We start from the raw sequence: 21,284 nt of genomic DNA, 5'->3' as shown, positions 1-21,284 counted from the left end.
GGTTAAGGACTAAGTCTGCTCTTTATAGAATGAATATGTAGCAGAATATCTGTTAGACATTAAGTATTCAATAAATATTTGTTGAACGTGTGAATGAGTGAGCAAATTATGCAGCATGTGAAATGGAGTTAGTTACCCCTGAGTGGTGTCACAGGGCTCTCTCAGCTTTACAATTTACATGGTTATAATATCCCTAAAATATTACTAAAAGGAACACAATTTTCTTCATCTAACACAGCTCACAGATTTTATTTACAAAGTGAAGGAAAAACTTGCAGTGTTTTTTCACTTATCATACATGTGGCATAGAGCATGAACTACCTCCCCTTTAGTTGACATTTACTCCATGTGTTATATCAACAGTGAGTAACATGTTTTTACTTATGCTGATGTTTTCTAATTGAGGTAAAATAAAACCTGGCAGTTACTTCTAAATACCATGAGCTCGATAACACGAGGAGAAAGGCGCACTGCTTATCGTGTTTGCTGTCTCCAGAGGCAATCGCTATTTGTTGTTACTGTGTACGTTTTGTGTCTGCAAACTCCACACATATAAAAGTAAATACATATAAACATATATATTTATACATATTTTACATATTTACACACATATGTGTGTGCTTTTATATATGCTTTCTCTTTTATAACAGTACACACCACACACACACACACAAAACCAAAAAATTTTGCTGTTTCCCACAAACCAGAGCTAAGGTATCTAAGTCACATTTATCAGACTAACTGGATAAGTTGCCAAGAGTCAAACTCCTTTCCAACTACTTGCTCCAGGGGAAAGTCGGAAAGCCCCGCAGAGCCTCTTGAGATGTAGATGAGACCAATTCCTGCCACAATGACGCTTGGTCCAGCTCTTTGTTCTTGATGCTGAATTAGGAAGGATATTAAACAGCTCCTCAGAAATCCAGTGCAAAGATGATTCTCCCAGGGTCGTTTATCTTCCAACCAAAAAGATGTGTCTAAATATGCCAAACAGTCAAACTTAAGGAATTCTGCTTAAGTAGAAAGAACAGGACCCTGCTTTATCATGGGCTAGAGAACACCACCGAGCCCAAAGGCCATTCTTGTAGATGAAAGAGGGGATGAGGGGTTGGGGATTTAGCTCAGCGGTAGAGCACTTGCCTAGAGAGCACAAGGCCCTGGGTTCGGTCCCCAGCTCCGGAAAAAAAAAAGAAAAAAGAAAAAAGAAAGAGGGGATGAGCTGGAAAAAGTCCTCAATCGGGAGATAAGAAACTAAACTGCAGATCTCATATAGGCCCCAGTGCCCAGCTGATCAAGAATAATCAATACTACTTAAGTTTTACACTTACACCCAATCTCTTAATTATTACTTGCTTTCTCCCCTCCTCATTATACTGTACTCCCCTCCTCATTATGCTTGCTCTTGTGCCTCAGAGGCTTCCCAAGCCCTGATGTGACATGTTTTCATTTCATCATTTCACCCCTGGGCATATATTCAGAGATATTTCCACCCTTATGTTTATTGCTATTTTATTTGATATGGCAAAGAACTGGAATCATCTTAAATGTTTATCAACAGGTAAATGGGTAAAATTCATTCTCAAATCTTAGCCTATTCTCTATATATTGTGGAGATTCTTATGCTGCCTCATACTTTGATATCTATCATGTAGGTAGGTTTTTCTATTGGCTATTTTATTTATTTGCATTTCAAATGTTTTCACCCTTCCTAATTTCTCCTCCATAAGCCCCTTATCACCTCCTCCCCCACCCTACGTCTATGAGACTGCTCCCCCACCTATCCACTTCTGTCTCAGGGGCTCCCCTCCCAGTGATGACAGATAAGGTAATCTTCTGCTACATATCCAGCTGGAGCCATGGGTCCCTCCATGTGTACTCTTGGTTGGTGGTTGAGTCCCTGAGAGCTCTGGAGGGGTTCTGGCCGGTTGATATTGTTGTCATTCCTATAGGGTTACAAACCCCTTCAGCTCCTACAGTCCTTGCTCTAACTTCCCCATTGGGGTCTCCATGCTCAGGCAATGGTTGGCTGTATACATCAGCATCTGTAGGTAGGTTTTAATGGAAGAGAATATTTCTGAAAAGATTAATATACGAGTTTGGTTCATTTTTGCTATTTATATATACACATATTCTTTCTGTGTTTCATTTCTGCCTTTCTCCCCTGTCTTTCACCTTGATAAGATATCTTGTTTTAAATGAGAACCTGGCCTAATTTTGTAAGATATTAATTATCAGTCTCACGACACATCCATATTTTATCCACTGCATTTTATCATACATTTTTTAAACAAATGATGTATAACTACCTGAATGATCTTGAAATTTGGTGTTACCATTATTGCCAGACATTTGGTGTTAATATTTTTGGCAGAAAAAGGACTGATAAACAGAAAGTTTTAACTGGCTCATGCAAATAATCACATGTATTGCTTATACTGACTACTGACATTGCTCTTGACTTCCTACTATGGGTAGGTAGTAATATTCTATTGCTGAAGACACCACACAATTAAGTTATAAAGACAGAGAAATAAAGTTGAGCTGAGTTAGAAGCCCCTTTCCTATTATTTAGTGTTCATAATGCCTCAGGGTCCTATGCAGGTTTCTGAGGGAGCAAACTCATCAACGGTCTTACTCTGCTGTAGATTATTCTTGCTATGACACAGACCTGCCAAGGCAAGCTATGTGCACTGGTGCCCTAGTGGCCTGGCTGGTTTTTTTTTTTTGGCGGGGGGGGGGAGGGTTGTGGTTGTCGCCAATTGCTTTGTGATTGAATTAAAATCACTCCATGAGAAGGAATACATATTTGTTACTATAAACCTTGTTAAAAGCTGGGGAGATTGTGAGCCTAAGAAGGGAACATACTATTATTGTTTCTCTAAGTGGACATGTTGTCTAACTTCATTCTAAATATTAATGTTAGATTCACTGATTAGTACTTCTCTCAGTCTGGGACAGAAAAGCTCATGTTTTGCAGAGGGCACAGTTATTCCAGAGACTTATAACTTGTTAAAGTTCTGAATAAGATGTGAAAAACTGTAAGGACCCAAGAAGTAAGTTGCATCTTTCTTAACATTACTTTCTTTAAAGTTGAGAATGTTAATGAACAGTTTTACGATAAAACTAAGAGTTTAGGATATTGGCCTCTATCAGGAGGGGAACAATGTTCCTTGGACATAAATAGAAGTAGTTTTGAGAACCATAGAATCTAGGAGAAATATGAAGTAAAAATAAGCTTGTAGCTTTTTTATCAGTAAGTAAATCTAAAACTTGTTCTTAACTGTAGAACAAGTTGGATAAAAGATTATGGTGGCAAATCGTGATATGGTTTCAAAATCCATTCTTGTTCTACTAGTCTTTTCCATGACTCCAGTATCCTGAACTTTGAATATTCACATTTCAAAATCTAATAGTAAAGTGGGTATCAATTTTCTTCTACCCTAGTCTTTAAAATGACTCATAGCATGACGGATACACCTCTAAGTTTGTGTTTCTACCACCATCCTACTCGGCATTAAGATTGAAATGAAGATCAACTTCCCTCTGAGGTCTTCTGCAAAATACCCTAGTCACATTGATTGCAGTCACTCCGGAAATGACATCATCCTTACAGTGGGAACTGTGTAGACCATGGTCACCTATAATTTCAATACGAACAGATTCCATTTCCACAGTAAGATATCAAGACTTATTTAAATATTATTATGTTTTACTTCCTTGTGGTTTTCATGGTACAAGGCATAGAGTCAAACTGTGTATATACTCCTTATATATAAAATGAAATGCTGGATTGTGATATTAACAAAATTAAATGAAAGAAGATAAAAGGCAATTCTAAGATGTAAAATTCTCATGTTAAGTTTGGGGAACAAAAAAAAAGAAGCCTTTAAATGAATGTTCTATCCTTTCAGTGTATTTGTATCTAATATTTTGTAATCAGATTATAAGGACAAGTTGCTCTCCCCCTACTTAACATTTAGCCAAGGCACCATTCTGTCTGTGGGCATTATAGAGCTGCCATTGAATTATCTAAAGCTTTGCCTTTCTGAGTTTTTTCTACTTTTGAAAAATCATCTTTGTCCTTCTCCCATGTTTGAAATATATGGCTTTGAAAAAAATCTGTTCTTTACTGGAAATTAGAACTCTAAATTTCACACTGAAAATCTGACATTTGAAAAGAATTTCTGTGATATTGAGATAATTTTTTTTCTTTTTTCTTTATTTTTTCCGACAGCCAAATTTCTTCCTTCACTTTTTCCCAAGTTCTATAGCCAATTATGACCTAAATGAATTCCAAGGGGAAAATGCAGCTTCACTTTTGACAGACATCACCATTGGGACCATCTAGCAAATAAGTTACTTAAACATTTAATATCCTCCTTTTGAGAACATTTTGCTATTGGAATTATTTTTAAAATATTATTTCAATTGATCTTTAGTTATTTCAAAAGATGTTTGAAAATTTAAACTACCCTTATTAATTTTCACCAGTTCTTTTCTTTGTACATAGGAAAACAGAGAAACATAACTACATTAAGATGCTAGAGGTTATGTGACCCAAGGCTTAGACCTAGTTTGTGATGGATTTAAGAAAAAAATTACCTATGGTTTGCCTACGTAAGTGTTAGGGCTTTACTGTGAAACATTAGCCAGTAACTTTGGTGTGCATCTAAATGACCTGTGGATCTCTTTCAAAAGACGCTGTCAAGCCTATTTCTTTGGATGGACAAAGAGAACACTGCATTACCATCAGATCATCTCTCCATTGTATGAAAATATATGAGTTCAGTAAACTTTAGCCATTGTTCTTAACTCACCTAGCTCTTAAGTGTGCCTGATTGCTGACCATCAACTAAGTGCTTCAAGGAGAATCTTGTAATGTTTACAGTTTGGGTTCAAAATCCAGTTATGTTTGTAAATATAAATCCTTTTTCATTTTAGGCTTATAATAGAATTTCACAGTAAAGGATGAAATATGGGTGTCACTATGATAATTTCATAAAACTTAACTCTCTGAACACGTGTATTGGTATATAGATCTCTGTTCCATAGCACAACTGCTTTCCAATTTCCTAATTCTCTCTTTCCACCGAGAGCTGGTTGTCTACTCTGTACAATTTATTTCTAGGGAAGCCAGACTTTGCATAAATCAATGCTAGCCTTATTCATTTAGGAAGTTCAGCTTAGTTCAGAGCTTGCTTATTGTTTTATATAATATTGTATCGGTAAATGGAGGGAAAGAACCAGTGAAGGCATTAATTTCTGTTTTATGATATTCCAAAGCAGTGGTCCAATGGTATTAAAATATTGACTGTAAGAATTAGCTCAAAGGCTTACAGTTTGGTCTTTCGTCTACAGATCTGTGGTATGGTTAGGATGTTTCATTTTTTTTTAAGCTTCATGGGTGATCCTGATATATTCTATAAGCTTAAAATGCTAGCCTAGAGTCACTTGTGGAGGTTATCCATAGGGTGGTGCTCTCAGTGGTAAGGCTGCCTTGCATTCAACGTAGAAGAAACTTTGACTTCCATTTATCAGAATGTCTTTCTTCTTTGTTCCATGATCTTCAAGCTTTATACCATGGGCAGGGAACAGTCATCACTTTTGGTCAACCAGGAATCTACAGTTTCCTGAAATATTTACAAGAGAAATTTTCAAGTGACCAAAGCTTCTTAGAAGCAGTTACATTAGGCATCACGATGAAACTGTCATGTCTGTCTTTGTGATACCAGAAATTTTGCTTTTATTAAATTACTTACAACTTTGAAACTTTCCTCTTGGGTGCAGACTGTTTGATGTGGTCAGTTCTGTGAAATTCCCATTGAGTGCATACCATTCACCCCATTTTTGTGACCGTCGATGTTCTAGGAGGATGAGGGGTTCCTTTAGGACTCTTCTTTGCTATGGGTGCTGTTGGTTACAAATTCAAAATAAAACCTCACTGAAGTCAAGGAAAACAGGGTGAGAAGAGGTAGTTGTTTTCTATACTAAAATTCTGCTAGGATCCTTTTTTACATCATGCATAGCAATTGATACTCGGTTTATATCTAAATTCTGCATTGTATTAGTTTTCTATCTGTAGTATAGCAAATTGTTTCCAATTCAGTGGCTTAAAACAATACAAATCTTTTAGTTTACACTCTGGGGTCAACATCTGACATGCCACTTGGCTAACATGGATGAATCAGCGTGGCCTCCTTCCTTTCTGTGGATTCTAGGGGAGAATTTCCCTGCCTATTCCAACTTTTAAAAACCACCCACACTCCTTGGCTCATGATTTACTTCTATCTTCAAAACCACGGATGTTGCAACTCTTTGAAACTATATATTCTACAGAGGATGGAAGTTCGTCTTAGTTATAAAATTATGTAAGCACGCTAGGCCATACTTTAACAGTCTACAGAAATGCCTTCTGTCACAAGGTCCTTAAACTTAGGGACTTTTGGTTTTGTTTTGTTTTTCAAATATTTATGCCATGTAAAGCAAATTATTCAACATTTCTAGGAATCAGGATGCAGATATATTTCTGAGTAACTGTTAATCTACTGTGTGTGTGTGTGTGTGTGTGTGTGTGTGTAATTTTTTCACTTAGATTATAAATTTCTTATGACCTGAGATCAGAGGCATGCCTATGGTTATGTTCTATGTGAAGTTTATCCATTTATACTGCACACAATAGAGGGCTAAATTGATATTAGTTAAGTGATCCAGAAAAACCAAAGACCAAAGATTCACTGGAGCAAATGTCATAGACATGGAATTTCAATAATCGCCGAGATAATGACCTTTCATCCATTTCCAGATCAATTAGAAAGCTCATGAAAATTAATATAACTTTATAAGATTACCAAAATTATATTATTATTATCATCACTATATTATTATTTTTTTCAGTGCTTATTTATGACTTACTACATATGTTACATATTCCCAGATGCTCTAACGGTGTTGCTTTCCAGCTGGATTCCCTTCTGTCTGTAGAACTAATGACTTCATATATTTCAGTGACAATGAGCTTAAGTTGGCAACTGGAAATCAGATGCCATCATATTGCTATCAGATATGAAGCATAGGACAAAGCACACATTATAGGGGTAGTTTGCACTCCTCCTTGGGCAATTAACTTGCTGATAATTTGCAGCGTCTACTTCTAATAAAATTACAAGTGATTTTTTTAAAGAATTGTGTCTTACATGGTTTGTATCATATAGAGTCATGCAATTTGTGTAAGGCAGTTACAAGCTATACAATATCTACCTGGCAAGAGAAATAAATATTTCTGTATTATATTTAGCAATTGCTATGTATTAAGGCAATTTTGTTTAAAAATTATTAAGGGTTTTATAGCACAAAGATACTGTTAAATAACACAGAAAGGATTAGATTTAGATGGTGGGGTGTACTGGGGGATATTGGATAGTCTAGCACAGATGGTATTGATTGTCTCGCAAATAGAGCAGAGCCAAGTGGGAAATGTATGTTTTGTGTGGTTACATATGTTGTAAAGAAAATTGCCCTTGGTTCGTTTCTATAAGGGAACAAGATCATGTGGAGAAAGGTGAAGTAGACACAAGAGCAGCATATGTAACAGATGTCTGGCAGAGAGGAGTCAGACAGGCATGAGAGCCAAATTCCTCCCCTGGCATGTGAGTGACCGATGAGAGCTGGGATCCTCTTTGCCAAGATTCAGGAGCCCTGGGTGGGTGTCTGTTCTGTGGATAGCTGCCTTGGAATCTAGGTGTAACTTCCTAACTGGGCTGCCCACTTTGGCATAAAGACTATCCTCCCAGAAAGAACAGGCATATGCACAGTTGCTTCGAGTCCACCCCATTCCTTCCTTTCCACAAGGATTCAAGACACTGGAGGAGTTTTGGACAAACTGGGTTATTATAAATGCTTCTTAGATCTTTTTTAACACATGTAATGGACACTATGAGATTTTAGAGTTAGACTCAATCTCATAGAAGAGGAAACCCAGACATAGAAGGGGCCAGGATCTTATAGTTGATATTGGGGCCAGGACTTAAAAGCCAGCAGCCTCAGTCCAGAGAAGGTGCTTTTAACTCTTCCCCACATCTACAAAACTGTCCTGACTGCTTTACATGAGTGAATCTTGTGAGGGCAGAGTTTCATACTCATAGTTTTGTATTATATGTGTCAGGATACCTGCCCACAGAATTGCCTTCCATTTTGTTGTACATTAACTATTTAAGCTTCAAATACCATTTGTCAGAAATTTGAAAACCAGTCCCGTATATCTGAGTTAGTTAGGATGTATTCTCGGATAAAGAGAGACATGGAAGTTTCAGTGACTTCTTAACCAAACTGGCAGAGCCCAGGAATCTTGTCACAATGAGACAGTCTCTCACTATCTGTGACTATGGGTCTGTATGGCTAAACCACTCCTACTCTGCCAAGTTCAACACTTAATATCCCCTCGACCTTGCTTTCTACTTATTTCTTCTTCCAAAGCACCCAGTAACTAATTCATATTTTTATTGTCTCTCTCTTCCTCTTGCTTTAGTTATCACTCCATCTCTGAATTTTATAATTGATACTTAGACATTAGATCTATACATATACAAGCTATGCTGCCTATGGGACACTCCTCATATATGCCTTCTACTTTCTTTTATTTACTTCTCAGAATCATTTCCCACCATTTTTCCCACAACCCTTATTTTGTAAGTCTGTCAGCCTAGTTCTAAGAGAGAGAGAATGGATGGGATCAGTCTTTCAATCATTTTGTTGAACAGAGTTCTCCAGCTGGATGCCTTTCTGGTTCTGCCCATTCCATAGATGCATTTGGGTTGGGCCCACATTCTCTGGCTAGAGAAATTGTAGCCACAGTTAGCAGATGGGGGTGAGGATCACAGGAAATAAAGTATAGCAAATTAGGGCTGGAGAACCACCCTGGAGGGAACCAGAGGCTTGGCAGAAACTCCAAGGCTTCTCAGAAGAGCCTTGAATGTGTCTTTTCTGGTAGTTATACACATGAGAATGAGTGAGGTGACAGCCACAGAGGTATATAGAAATTCAAGAAAGTCTGGGTCCCTGATAAAACAATGAAGCCATGAGGTTGAATAACTCTCCAATAGCCTGCAGAGCCCCAGACTTAAAACAGGGCTAAATATGATCTGTAAATGTTGTCAGGATGCTGACCTGATTCAACTGTCTTCAAGATTCATTTACAGCTTCAGTTTTTCAGATTTACAATAAGCAAAAGATGAAAATCAAAAGCAGTGTAGCATACCATGCACATCATGTTTCTAGTTGCCAAGAAAATATGTCTTTATCTTTAAAAAAAATTCACAGTTCTAATTATAAACATGGTATTCAATCTTGGTGCACTATAAATCAAATTCATTTAAAAAGCTTAAAATAAATAGTTATAAAGACCATTCTTTTTGGTCACAATTCTAAGTTTGAAACCCCCATTCTCTTCCGAAGTACCATATGGGAAAGAAACACTTTAAAGGGGTTTTTGAAGAACTGCAGTTGACATGAACAGCAGAAAAGAAAAAAAGAAGAAAAAAACTTCACAAAACCACTAAATACTTGGCTAATGTTGAGTCTACTGGAGGTTTTAAAAAGTCTGAAGACAAATTGTTATGTTAAGAGAAAAAGTCTTCAGATCATAGCTGACCAATAACTTTCAATCGACCAATAACCTCCCCTACCAAACATTTAACCCTACTCGTTGGAGCTAGTAATGCTACTATCCAAGCGACTTTCCTCCTTGATTTGGAACAAGCCAGTGCTCTACATAAGCTTCCTTGGCAGGAGAATTTGCAATATCTCATCTGGCCAGTCATTCAAACCACTTTCCTATACATCAAGGATCCAAAATAATTTCACCAGACACTCTCAAGTGCAATCGCAATTTGCCAACTTCCATCTCACGTATCTTCCTAGAAGACAGAGATCTGTATGAGCCCATGGCATTTCTGCTCAAATGTGAATCTTGGCAAATAGCTGTGAGTCTGTTTCTTAGCATGCTAAGTGAAGAGTCTTTCGTATTAGGCAGAAGCATTAATTATCAGGTGAATAATAGTGGTTTATATTTGACATACAGATTGAATCCAACTGAAAGGGCTTCTAAATGTATGAATATCATGAAGTCAAACCAGTAGGCAATCCGGTAGAGCTCAGAAAGACAATGAACATTGTGGAAACCCTTTTACAATGTTTAGCGGAAATGGCTCTGCATCTCAAATTCCAAATCAGCAGTTTTCGTAAAATTGTGTATGTCAGAAGAAAATATATGTCAAAGGTAGGCTCATATTCTGATTTCCTTGGATTTTACAGTGGTGAAAATTATGATTTTCTCCTCAGTGTGCTGGCCAAAGTTTTTAAAAAAATGCTTGTTATAGAATTTCCGAGGGTTAAGAAAGCCAGTCTGGTTTATTCATAACGTGACTGTGAGAGCTGAATACATGCCACTTTAGCTGAATGAAGAAGATAGGGAAACCTTCTGAGTATCGATGGACACATAGTTACCTATTTAACTGTTTTTCAGTCTGTGCTAGACCTAGACCTCCTTCTTCTCTTTTCAGCCTTAGGACATAGTGGGGACAAGGCAGGCCAGCCTTTGATGGTTACTTTCTATTCCTACTGCATGTATGACCCAACCAATGAAACCAAGGTCACAGGACAAGATGACTGGGAATGCTTTCAGACATGGAAGTGTCATCCACAATGGATGCCCTTTTCTTTTCTGGAGTTAATGTGTACTAGGCTTCACTGGTCTGCTATATAGTTAACACTTAGTATCAGCACCTTTGGGTAGCTAGTTGTATATGACATCTGGTTGAGAATTTTTATGAGGTGAGGATATTGCCTACAAGCTATTAACGCTGGTGCCTAACACAAAATAGGGCTTTGTGTATGTTTGTGGGTGATCATCCAAAATCCATGAGGTAACTATTACTTCTGTGAGCCTAGAGGAGAAAGAAACAAGTTTCTTAGAAAAAGGCATTTCCTATAATAATCCAGTAGTGTGAAGCCTTCCGTAATCATAGATAGCATGAAAACACTTAGTGAATGCAGCAAGAAGTTGCTGGAGGATAGCTAGGCAGTTGTTGGGATATGTTAGAAAGGATGGAAATGGTTAGGTGGTTTTCAGAAATAAAATACACCATGTTTTATGTCTACCTCAGTTGTTCCTGTTAGCCTCCTTAGTCCAAAGACTAAGCTAAGAACCTCCACACTGTAGTAGGAAATAGGAAAGGCAGATTAACAACAGCATCCTCTCTGATCTGAATTTCTCCAGACGACAGAAAATTCTAGACACACATGCAAGTCTCTAGCCAAAATAAGGAACAAAATTTGTCATGTTGTATATTTTGAAGCTGAATTACTTTTTTTCCAAAACCCCAGGTTTACCAGTAAATATTTTCTTTCTTTAATTGGTTATCTTATTTATTTAGATTTTAAATCTTATCCCCTTTCCAGGTTTCCCCTCCACAAACCCCCTATTCCATCCCCTCCTCCCTGCTTCTATGAGGGTGCTCCCCGACCCACCCTTCCACTCCCACTTCCCCACCCTGACATTCCCCTATACTAGGTCATCGAACCTTCACAGAATCAAGGGCCTACCCTCCCATTGATGCCAGATAAGGCCATCTTCTGCTACATATGCGGATGGAGACATGGGTCTCTATGTGTACTCGTTGGTTGGTGGTTTAGTCCTTGGGAGCTCTGGGATGGAGGGGGGGTTTGTTTGGTATTGTTGTTCTACCTATGTGGTTGCAAACCCCTTCAGCTCCTTTAGTCCTTCCCCTAACTCCACCACTGGGGTCCCTGTGTTGCAGTGGGGGATGGGAAACTGGGGTAACCAGAATAAAGTTCCAGATGCCAGGAAAGCAGGAAGCTCTAGGAACCAGTGGAGATGACACTAACTGAAATACACAACAAAGGGACCAGAGAACATGTAGAGACCATATCCAGAGATTAGGTACAGCCCCTACTTGAGGAATGGGGCCACCCACCCTTCTCAAAAAATTTAACCCAGAATTGCTCCTAACTAAGGGACATACAGGGATGAAGAGTGGAGCAGAGACAGAAGGAAAGGCCATCCAGAGGCTGCCCCACCTGGGGATCCAGCCCATCTGCAGACACCAAACCCAGACACTATTGCTGATGCCAAGAAGTGCTTGCTGACAGGAGCCTGATATAATTGTCTCCTGAGAGGCTCTGTCAGAGCCTGACCAATGCAGATGTGGATGCTTGCAATCAACCATCAGACTAAGCACGGGGAACATTATCTTTTAGTCTTCAACACCAAACAAGAAAAATAAATCAAACAAATAAACAAAAGCCCACCACAGGAATTTTATTGCTCTTCATGTCTACAGCATGGTACTCTTTTATTTTTTTATTCCTTTATATCTTCATTTATGTATACAATGTACCTTGTTTATATCCAGTCCCACTCTCTCCTTCCAACTCCACCAATCAACTCCCAACACCCATCAACTCCCAGTGCACCTTCCTCCTAGCATCATGTCCTTTAAAAAAAAAATACATAACCAACCCACCGAATCCAATCAGTGGTGCCACAATAGGATGAATTGGGGTCATCCACTGGGGCTATATGTAACATAACAATGGCCACTCCACTAAAGAAAAGTAAGTCTTCTTTCCTCAGAAACCACTGGCTGCCAGTAATTTTTATTTTTAACCTAGGACTATGCCCTCTAGAGTCCCTCCTCTTCTATGCTGGGGTTTGTTTGTTTGTTTGTTTGTTTATTCATTCATTCAACTGGATTGAATTTATTCAGTTCTTATGCAGGTAACCACAGCTCCTGTAAGTTTATCTGTGCAGCTTTATTTCCACCAGCTTCTTCCAGGATGTCCTCTGAGTCTTAGGCATAGAATATATCACGCAGATGTTCCTTTGAAGGCTAGACACTTATTTGTCTCTTAGTCTCAACACTTCAAACAGATCTGAGTCTGTGTATTAACTACTACCCACTGCCATAAACAGCTTCTCTGGCCCACGTCAAAAAGCAGCACAGATTTATGGTTAGAAACATAGAAGACAGTTTCATGCAGCTCATTTAGTAAAACCACTATCAATGGAGTCTCCTCTTGGCTCAATGACTTCCCATCATAGGTTTTGAGCATGGATATACCCAAAGGCATGAATTCTCTCCAGTGGATCATGCCTCAAATATAATCAAGAGACTCCTTGGTTATCCCCAGAAACATTTTCTTGCCCCTATTGGAACAATAGGCACATCTTCCTTGGCAAGTCAGTATTGTAGATGCAGGCCCAAGTGTTGAATTCTTCTCTTCTGCCAGCAATACACAGAGCACCTTTCTGTGCTATGAAAGCTACACAAGAGGAATTACTGAAGTTTTTTGCTTTTCAACAATAAGGTCTTACAATCGAGTTTTTGCGGACAATGATGAACAGGTAACAACCTGTATTGTTTTGGGTGTTTCAGGGACCTCCCAGATCAATTATTAAAAAATAACCAATCCCTAGAACTGAGATTTTCACTTAAGAACCCATGTTTTCTTGGTGCAACATTATTTACTCACACAGGGCACCTCTGTTCAAATTCTTTCCTATATTATATTTTAGTAACTTGCAAACTAGTGGAGGTTCCTAGGGCTTTTTCATGCATCCTTACTTTGGTTAACTTCCTACTCACCCCTTTTTCTATGTCTTGGCCCCATCCCTGTTTCACACAGTTGGAATAGTCATCATCAAGAATGTAAATGCCATCCAATGCTGCTATAAATGTAGGGAAAGAAAAGCCTCTGTGCATGTTGGTTGTGAGTATAAACTACAGATCAGAGAGGCTCCTCTAATCACACATTTAAAGAGCTCCTGGTTTGCAGCTATTTCTGCCCTTTTGAGGTTTTTTTAGTTCTTACCCTACTCAATGTTATACCAGGTGCATCCTGAGTTATCCATTCATGTTTTATATCCCAGAGGAATCTGGGTGACCTGTGCATAGTACTTCAGTGAAGGGTCAATAAATATTTGTGGAAGTGATCCCAAAAAATGGTGATTGACCTTAGTAAAATGCCTAAAAATTACTATAAAGGCTGAACATAACTTTAAAGCACATTAGGCTTTGAGAATTGATCTTACAGTCCCAAATTTTACCCACAAGGTTAAACCTTTGTGCATGGCAAAGATCCGTCAGCTCTACCTTCCCATCTGCATAAGTACCTGGTTATCATTCATTCTTGTAGGAACATGTTTCTCATGGCATGGTGGTTACAGATCAAAATCCATGTTCCATATGTGCAGTGCATAATGTCACTTCCTTTTTCTATTAAAGCAAATATCCAGAGGGAAAATATCATGCACAGCTTTGATTAGGATTCAAGCATTTTCTAGTTCTTGACAGGCATGTGTAGACAAAAGAACACAAAGGAAAATCCAGGCCATCTTGTGTCATGGGGGTTCCTGCAGCCATATTGTGACATGTAAGTTGCTGCAGAGAGAAGCAAAAGAAAATCCTGCCTTGCTGCGCCTTGCACTGTCCTCAAAGTTTAGAATTTTACTATTTGGAGTCAGATGTCTTACATGAGTGACTGTTGCTGTGACAGTCATTATAAAATCTACACACACACACACACACACACACACACACACACACACACACACACACCTAAGTTATATGAGGAGAAAAATATGCAATAGATTTTGGATTATCAGAATTATTGATTCGTTATAGCTTTTTCCAACACAATCGAAATAAATATCTAATATTCCATGATGTTTTAGGACAAATGTCAAAAGATCGAATTTCAAGAAATCTAAACCTTGTCCCAATAAATATAACTAAGAAAGTCATTTTAACAGCAGGCAGACATTCTATTCCTCAGACCTCCAGTTCCTCTATTAACCCATTGGGTGCCTGAAAAAGACACAGATTGTGGCAACATCTCAAGAGAGCAGCATTTGTCTTTTTCTTCTCTTTAGGCCTGAGGTAGAAATCCTAATGAGAGAGCGCAAAGGGAGTGGTTTCCTGAAGGACCTGACCTGCTTATAGAAATTCCTGGTTGCTTCAGGGTCAGTCTCTTTGATGTTATTAATACATACATTGCCTTCGCATGGCTCACCATTTACCAGGTACTTGCCAGCAGATCCTACCTGGCGACCTGTCTCATGCCTGGGAAGATAGAGGCCATTCTCAACAGACTCAGGCTGCAGTGTTCAGGATGCACACCTGTCGCAATTGGTCAGACTCTGCCAAGGAGGTGACTTCAGCAGTGTTATAGTACAGCAGAAAAATTAATCAAAATGAGCACTTTGCTCTCAGAGCATCTAGCTTTTCATCCTCATAACCTAAAAGATCGTATACAGTGGACAGATGGACATCAACCTTGGTATACGAAGCAGGTTCTTTGCTACGCAATTACTAAGCTTAGAACCCAAAGTAACATTAGTACCAGAAGCCTCCAATCAGAAATTGCAGCTATGCATGTTCAAAATACATTGTTGGCTTTATTCTCACCACCACCCCCCAAAGTACAGAATACCCAAGATACAGTTCTCCGAACTCAAAGAGGTAAACAAGCAGAAGGAGGGTGCCTCAGTCTCACTTGGGAGAGAGAAGAAAGGAGGGAGGGAGGAGGGAGGGAGGGAGGGAGGGACCTAGGTGAGAAAGGGGACAGGCAGGGGAAGAGGGGAACATGATCAGGTATTGGGTGGGGGAAAAGGACTGAAGCCCTGAGGGCCAATAGAAAGAATGGAAACAGGTAACCTTGGGAGATAGGTGGTGGGTGAATCCTCCAGAATGTACCAGAGACCTGGGAGGTGAGAGACGCTCAGGACTCAAAGGGGAAGGGACCTTAAATGAAATGCCCTACAGTGGAGAGAGGGAACTTGTAGAGCCCACCTTTAGCAAAAAGACAGGGCATCAAGTGAGAGATGGGGTTACCATCCTACAGTCAAAAACGCTGACCCACAATTGTTCTTGTCTGAAAGAACTGCAGGGATGGAAATGGAGAAGAACCTGAGGAAAAGAAGGTCCAGCAACCGAAATGGGATCCAGCTTAAGGAGAGACCCCAAGGCCTTACACTATTACTAAGGTTACAGAGTGCTCACAGAAAGGCACCCATCATGACTGTGCTCTGAAAGACCCAACAAGCAGCTGAGTCAGATGCAAATATTTATACCCAACCAATGGACAGAAGCTACTGACTTCTGTGGTTGAATTAGGGAAAAGCTGGAAGAGACTAAGGAGGAGGGCAACCCTGTAGGAGGACCAGCAATCTCAATTAACCTGCACCCCTGAGATCTCTCAGTCATTGCATCACCAACCAGGCAGCAGAAACCAGCTGATATGAAGCCCCCAACACATATACAGCAGAGGACTACGGGGTCTGGGTTCAGTCAGAGAAGATGCACCTAACCCTCAAGAAACTGGAGGCCCCAAGGAGTGGGAAGGTCGGTGGGGTAGGGGCCAGGGGAGTGGGGACATCCTTGTTGAGACATAGGGGGGTGTTGGGGGGAGGTATTCGATGTGGGACAGTCAGAGTGTGGATCTGGAGGAGGATAAAATAAATTTTAAAAAAATTCTTCATTACTGAAAATCTTAACTAACATAATAGCAATGCTTCACTCACTTACCAACTTTTTCTCTGGACAATCTTATTGAAGATTAAAATAGCATTGGGAAGAGCACACCACATGGCTTCTTTCTTCTTTTTTCTCCAGTGTGGAAGCACAGCCTCCATTGAGGATGCGACCTCAATTTGCTCTTCTCTTGAACATGGGAGCACCCTTTAGTCTTTGGAACTGAGATCCACGAATTTTCCCTTCACATGCACTTTAGCGCTAATAGGCAAATTTACTGATGGTCTGTAGTCTTTTCAGCCAAGGGATCACTCCAAAGAATAGTCTGGCCATAGTTTCCCATTAGTAGTTATTGATTGTTAGACTCTTGGTTTAATTTACTGAATAGTATGTCGATTGACTGATTTCTTTATGCCATTGAGTGCGTTATATCTGAGTTACACCGATTAAGAAGCATCCATTTACATCTATTTAACTGTTTCTTTGTAACTGTCTAAAACCTTTCTCAGGTATGCCAGAATGTTTCAAAACATTTTGCAAAATGAAAAAGAAGGGAGGAAGTTAACAGAATCCCCTTAACAATAAAATAAGCAATTCTTGTTCTTCTGAACTAACTCCTGAAAGGCATCCTTATATTTAACTGGCTTAATATCTCTTCCTCAGGAAAACCAGCAACAAGTCCTGTCCTTCCCTCCTCCCCTTCTCTTCTCATCTATTTCCCACCTGTTTTTCACACCTAGTGTGTCATGACTCTTATTTTCTTTGTGACTTTGTTTTGGGGGGGGTGATTCTAGGTTAATATTCTTTCCTGACTTTTGATTAATCTGAAAACATTTGAGGGATTGAAATGAGTACTGAACTCATGCAGCCTCACCAAGGCACTTCTCTCCTCGCTGCCGAGGCAGAAGATGGGAGAACCCCTCCGCACCCCAACCGTTTGCCTCTAGATCACCCGTGTGTGCTTCTTTCTGTTCCAAGCAGGCTTTGGGCTGGTTTTTCCTATGTGACAATATTTTTGGGTAGAGGAACAACAGTACTAATTCTTCTGCCTCTCTATTCAAGCCCGTTTTGGTAATGCTGGGGCCCTATCAGCAGAAACAAAGGCCTCTTCTTTCTCAAATACATAGTATTGCTGAAAGGTCTGTGTCCTTTGTACAGTCTGTCATTCTGCCACGAAGGCTTCCCTAGATGTTCCGGCACATCTAATGTGTAACACACCACAGTGTTGTAACTGATAGTCTTCCGCTGTGTAGGAGCTTTGAGATAGAGATCTACTTTGTGTTGTGTTTTAAATCTGTTTCCTCTCCAGTCCCTCTCCCAAAGCTTACTTATTTCCCTGTCGTTTTAAAAAAACACAGAAAATGTAATATAAGTTTTTTGGTTTTTTTACCTCTACGAAGAAACCATCACTTGTTCTTTTTGTGCCTTCGTTAGGAGCAAATTTTTTCCTTGTCAGGATGTCAGTCAAGGCAGATGAGCCAGAAGGGCAAAATGAATAGAGGCCACCTGGGTCTGACAAGCTTCAAGAATTTGAGAAAAAATAAAATATGAAGTCAGATACTTTAACATTTTGAAGCTCCTATGTCCATTGATTGCACCCAGGGGTTCTCTCTCATGGGAAAGGGTCCAGAGGACATGGGAGAAAGACAAGGTAAATACTACGTTTCTCCTAAACACAAACATGATGGGTTATAATACCAGTGAGCACTAAGTTGCAGTCTTTCCTCTGGGTAGCTTGTACTCCCATTTTTACACTTATATCAGTCGTTATAAAATATCATTTCTGGTGATGAAGAGTATAAAAAAGAATGAGGTTGAAAGTAAGCCAGAATGTGATTAATCCCATTTTATTGTGAAAGCTTACTGGGTAATGCATTTTATTTCTTTAATACACAGATCTCTTGCTATAGAATGAAGATAATAACTGTTCCCTCAATCTCATAAAGTTATATGTAAAAGTGAAGTGCAACAAAAAGAGAATCCAATGAAAGATTACAGATACATGATTTACAGTGCATTGGGACACCATAATCTTTAAAGTTATCTCAAGTTTAACTGGAATTCTTCTATAGCTGAACAGTCTTTTGCCTAATGTGATATCAGTATTCTCAATGACAAAGTCAGATTTCTCAGAAGCAAGGTAAACTTTCTTATCTGGAGAGAAGACAGTCCCTTTGTAAGGAAGTAGAAACCAAGAGCCAACTAGTTCTATGCCGCCTGTGTAGCCTGCCCGTTTGCTAATGCTTTCCTGAAGCTCCACTTATTGTCTCCTCAAAATCTTAAGACATTGAGAGATCTTACCTGCATGACATCTGCCTGCAGGGGGAAGTGTTGATGTCCACAGCCATCCCCTAGCTGGTTGAGGAGTCATCTGGGCATAGGCAGACATAGCTCAAAGAAGAAGAGTTTCAATATTTTGAAATAACTATAGACCATGGTATACAACACTCTGCTCTCTAATACAATTCTATTTGTTTCAAATGACAGATTTTAGTGCTTTCTGGCGCATTCAGTCTATCTGTACCTGCTTGGTCTGGAGTGTTTCATTCAGCGATCACATACCTTGAATTACTGGGTGCTAGGTCACAGCAGTGTTCCCGGGTTTCATTGGCTTCTTTGGAAAGGCCAAGCATGTGGTAGAAGAAACCAGAGATGAGATCAAATTCTTATATAACAGTACCAAAGCATCAGACTAGAAATAATATCGAATATTTAATGTGGTTCTTACCAGAAGACGCTGTGTACAAAATGATAGAAAGTTATTTATTATACAATTAAATCCTAGGAACATTCTAGAAATATCTAATTTTATAAGCTAGGAAGTTATGCAGAGAAATAAAGCACCCAAGGCCACATGTTAAATAAAGTTACGACCTGAGCACTTGCAACCTGACTCCAGAGTTTGTATTTAGCCTGTGCTGGTTTGGTAAATTTTCAGTTTAGGTCTGCTGGGGAGGCAACAGCTTTGGTAGTTTGAATAAGTTTGAATAATTTGTTTTTCTTAGGAGCTATTCAGCTAGTAAAGATTGAATGTTACTGATGAGAAAAACCAAAGGTGACTGCATCATGACACAATCTTTTCCTCTATTTTGAACATCTGCTGTACTTAGAAGGATGTGAGTCATTCCTTTTCTATTTCAAGTAGGTTTGTTTTGTCATTACTAGATTATAAACTAGTGAAAAAGACTGACGAGGCCTTTAAGCTCCATTGATTACACACATATGCACTTCACTTCTTTCTACGATACACACATATGGGCTCACACACACAAACACACACACACACACACACACACACACCCTTCATTTCTTTCCATATACATAAACACAGGGCACAGGGTGAATGTCCACATGTAAAATTGATTAATTTTGTCACATTTTATCTTTTCTTTTGATACATCTGCTTCTCTGTTCTTACTCCACAAACTTTGGAGGTATAAAAATGTCTGGAGTTGTTTCTACCTTACTCTTGCCTCTTTGACCAACATTATCTTCAGGGAAATAGCATCAGTTGCCCTTAGGAATTGGACTAAGAAGTAAGTGAGGCTTAACTGTGGGGTATTGGAGCTATGATAGTAGGGACAGACCATGGTGGTGAATCTTTCCTGTATGTAAAGAGATTGCATATTAGAAAATATGCACCACCTCACCAATCACATTCCTTGTCAGTTGTTGACAGAGGCCAGAACTGACACTTGAATGGGCAGGAGTCTCCCTCTTTCCAACTCCTAAGTAGATAGTTAATGTGACACATGACACTGTTTATGAGGCCTGACTACCATGGGTGTTAAGCTAAGTATGGAAAAGAAATTCATTTGCAATTTGGGGTTAAAGTGGCTCTTCAACCCCCAGCCTCATGCTACCCATCCTGGAAGCCAGTGTTTGGAGGTATAACTGTATCACAGGCTAGGCTAAAGATAATTTTAATGAACTAGGGAAAATGTCTGTTGATATTTTTAAGGTTTTATGAAAACAAAGAGAACAGATTTTTCATGAATGAAATAAGTGGTTTTATAGGAGGTTGAAGATTAAAATGGAAAATACATCCTCTCTTCTGGGCTTTTCTGTTCCCTTTAGTTGAAGAAAAAGAAAAAATTTAGCATCTCTTTTATTAACGATTTTACCCTAACTATAAGATATTGGTTGAAAAACCAAGAAATATGGAAATTTTAACTTTAAAATTTCAAATGAATCTGGTTGTAACAGATGGTAACAGTTGAAACATAAGGTACAAATTGATATGAAGAACTATAAATATCTCATCAGATAATTAATACTTGGTTTATGAAACAAACATATGAAAGGCATTATTTTACACATAGAGGATATAGCAATAAAATTGGATTGTAAGGTAGAGGATTGTATTAACACTTTATATTTCGTATATTTTATATCAATGGAGGTCATTGAGACTTGACAACATTGTCTAGATGATGTAACCCATGACTCTTGTTTTGAGGGCACAATTACTACCTCAATACCAATATGGCGAGAGGCAATGGAAGTAGACTGCAAAACATGGAGGCCCTAGTTGGAGAATGAAGGAGGAGAGTTTGTTCTTCCTGCCTTCAAATTAAATAGATTCAGAGAACTATTGGATACACCAATAAACCATTCACAAATAGTACTGGTCAGTATTACACAGATGTATTGTAGCTTTTGTGAACATTGAATGTAGTATACAGGAAATTATAATAATATAATTCCTTTGGTAATGAGAACAAGAGTCATTGGGCCTGG

General features: G+C 39.0%; 1 long non-coding RNA gene across 5 annotated transcripts in view; it reads left to right on the top strand.

Annotated features, from left to right (window-relative positions):
* The window catches only part of LOC148002574 (uncharacterized), a 186,915-nt gene that overhangs the window by 144,821 nt on the left and 20,810 nt on the right, over nt 1–21,284 (top strand). The window contains exon 4 of one of the 5 annotated variants that reach the window (XR_015633391.1): nt 3,442–5,756. The exons of the other annotated variants lie outside the window; for them this stretch is intronic. This is a non-coding gene — a long non-coding RNA (uncharacterized LOC148002574). Of the gene's footprint in view, nt 1–3,441; nt 5,757–21,284 lie in introns of those variants that run through there. 5 annotated transcript variants of the gene reach the window in all.

Source organism: Rattus norvegicus, chromosome 11 (genome assembly GCF_021556685.1).
Source record: "Rattus norvegicus strain SHRSP/BbbUtx chromosome 11, alternate assembly SHRSP_T2T, whole genome shotgun sequence".
Lineage (NCBI taxonomy): Eukaryota > Metazoa > Chordata > Mammalia > Rodentia > Muridae > Rattus > Rattus norvegicus.
This window is presented reverse-complemented; position numbering and strand designations above follow the sequence as displayed.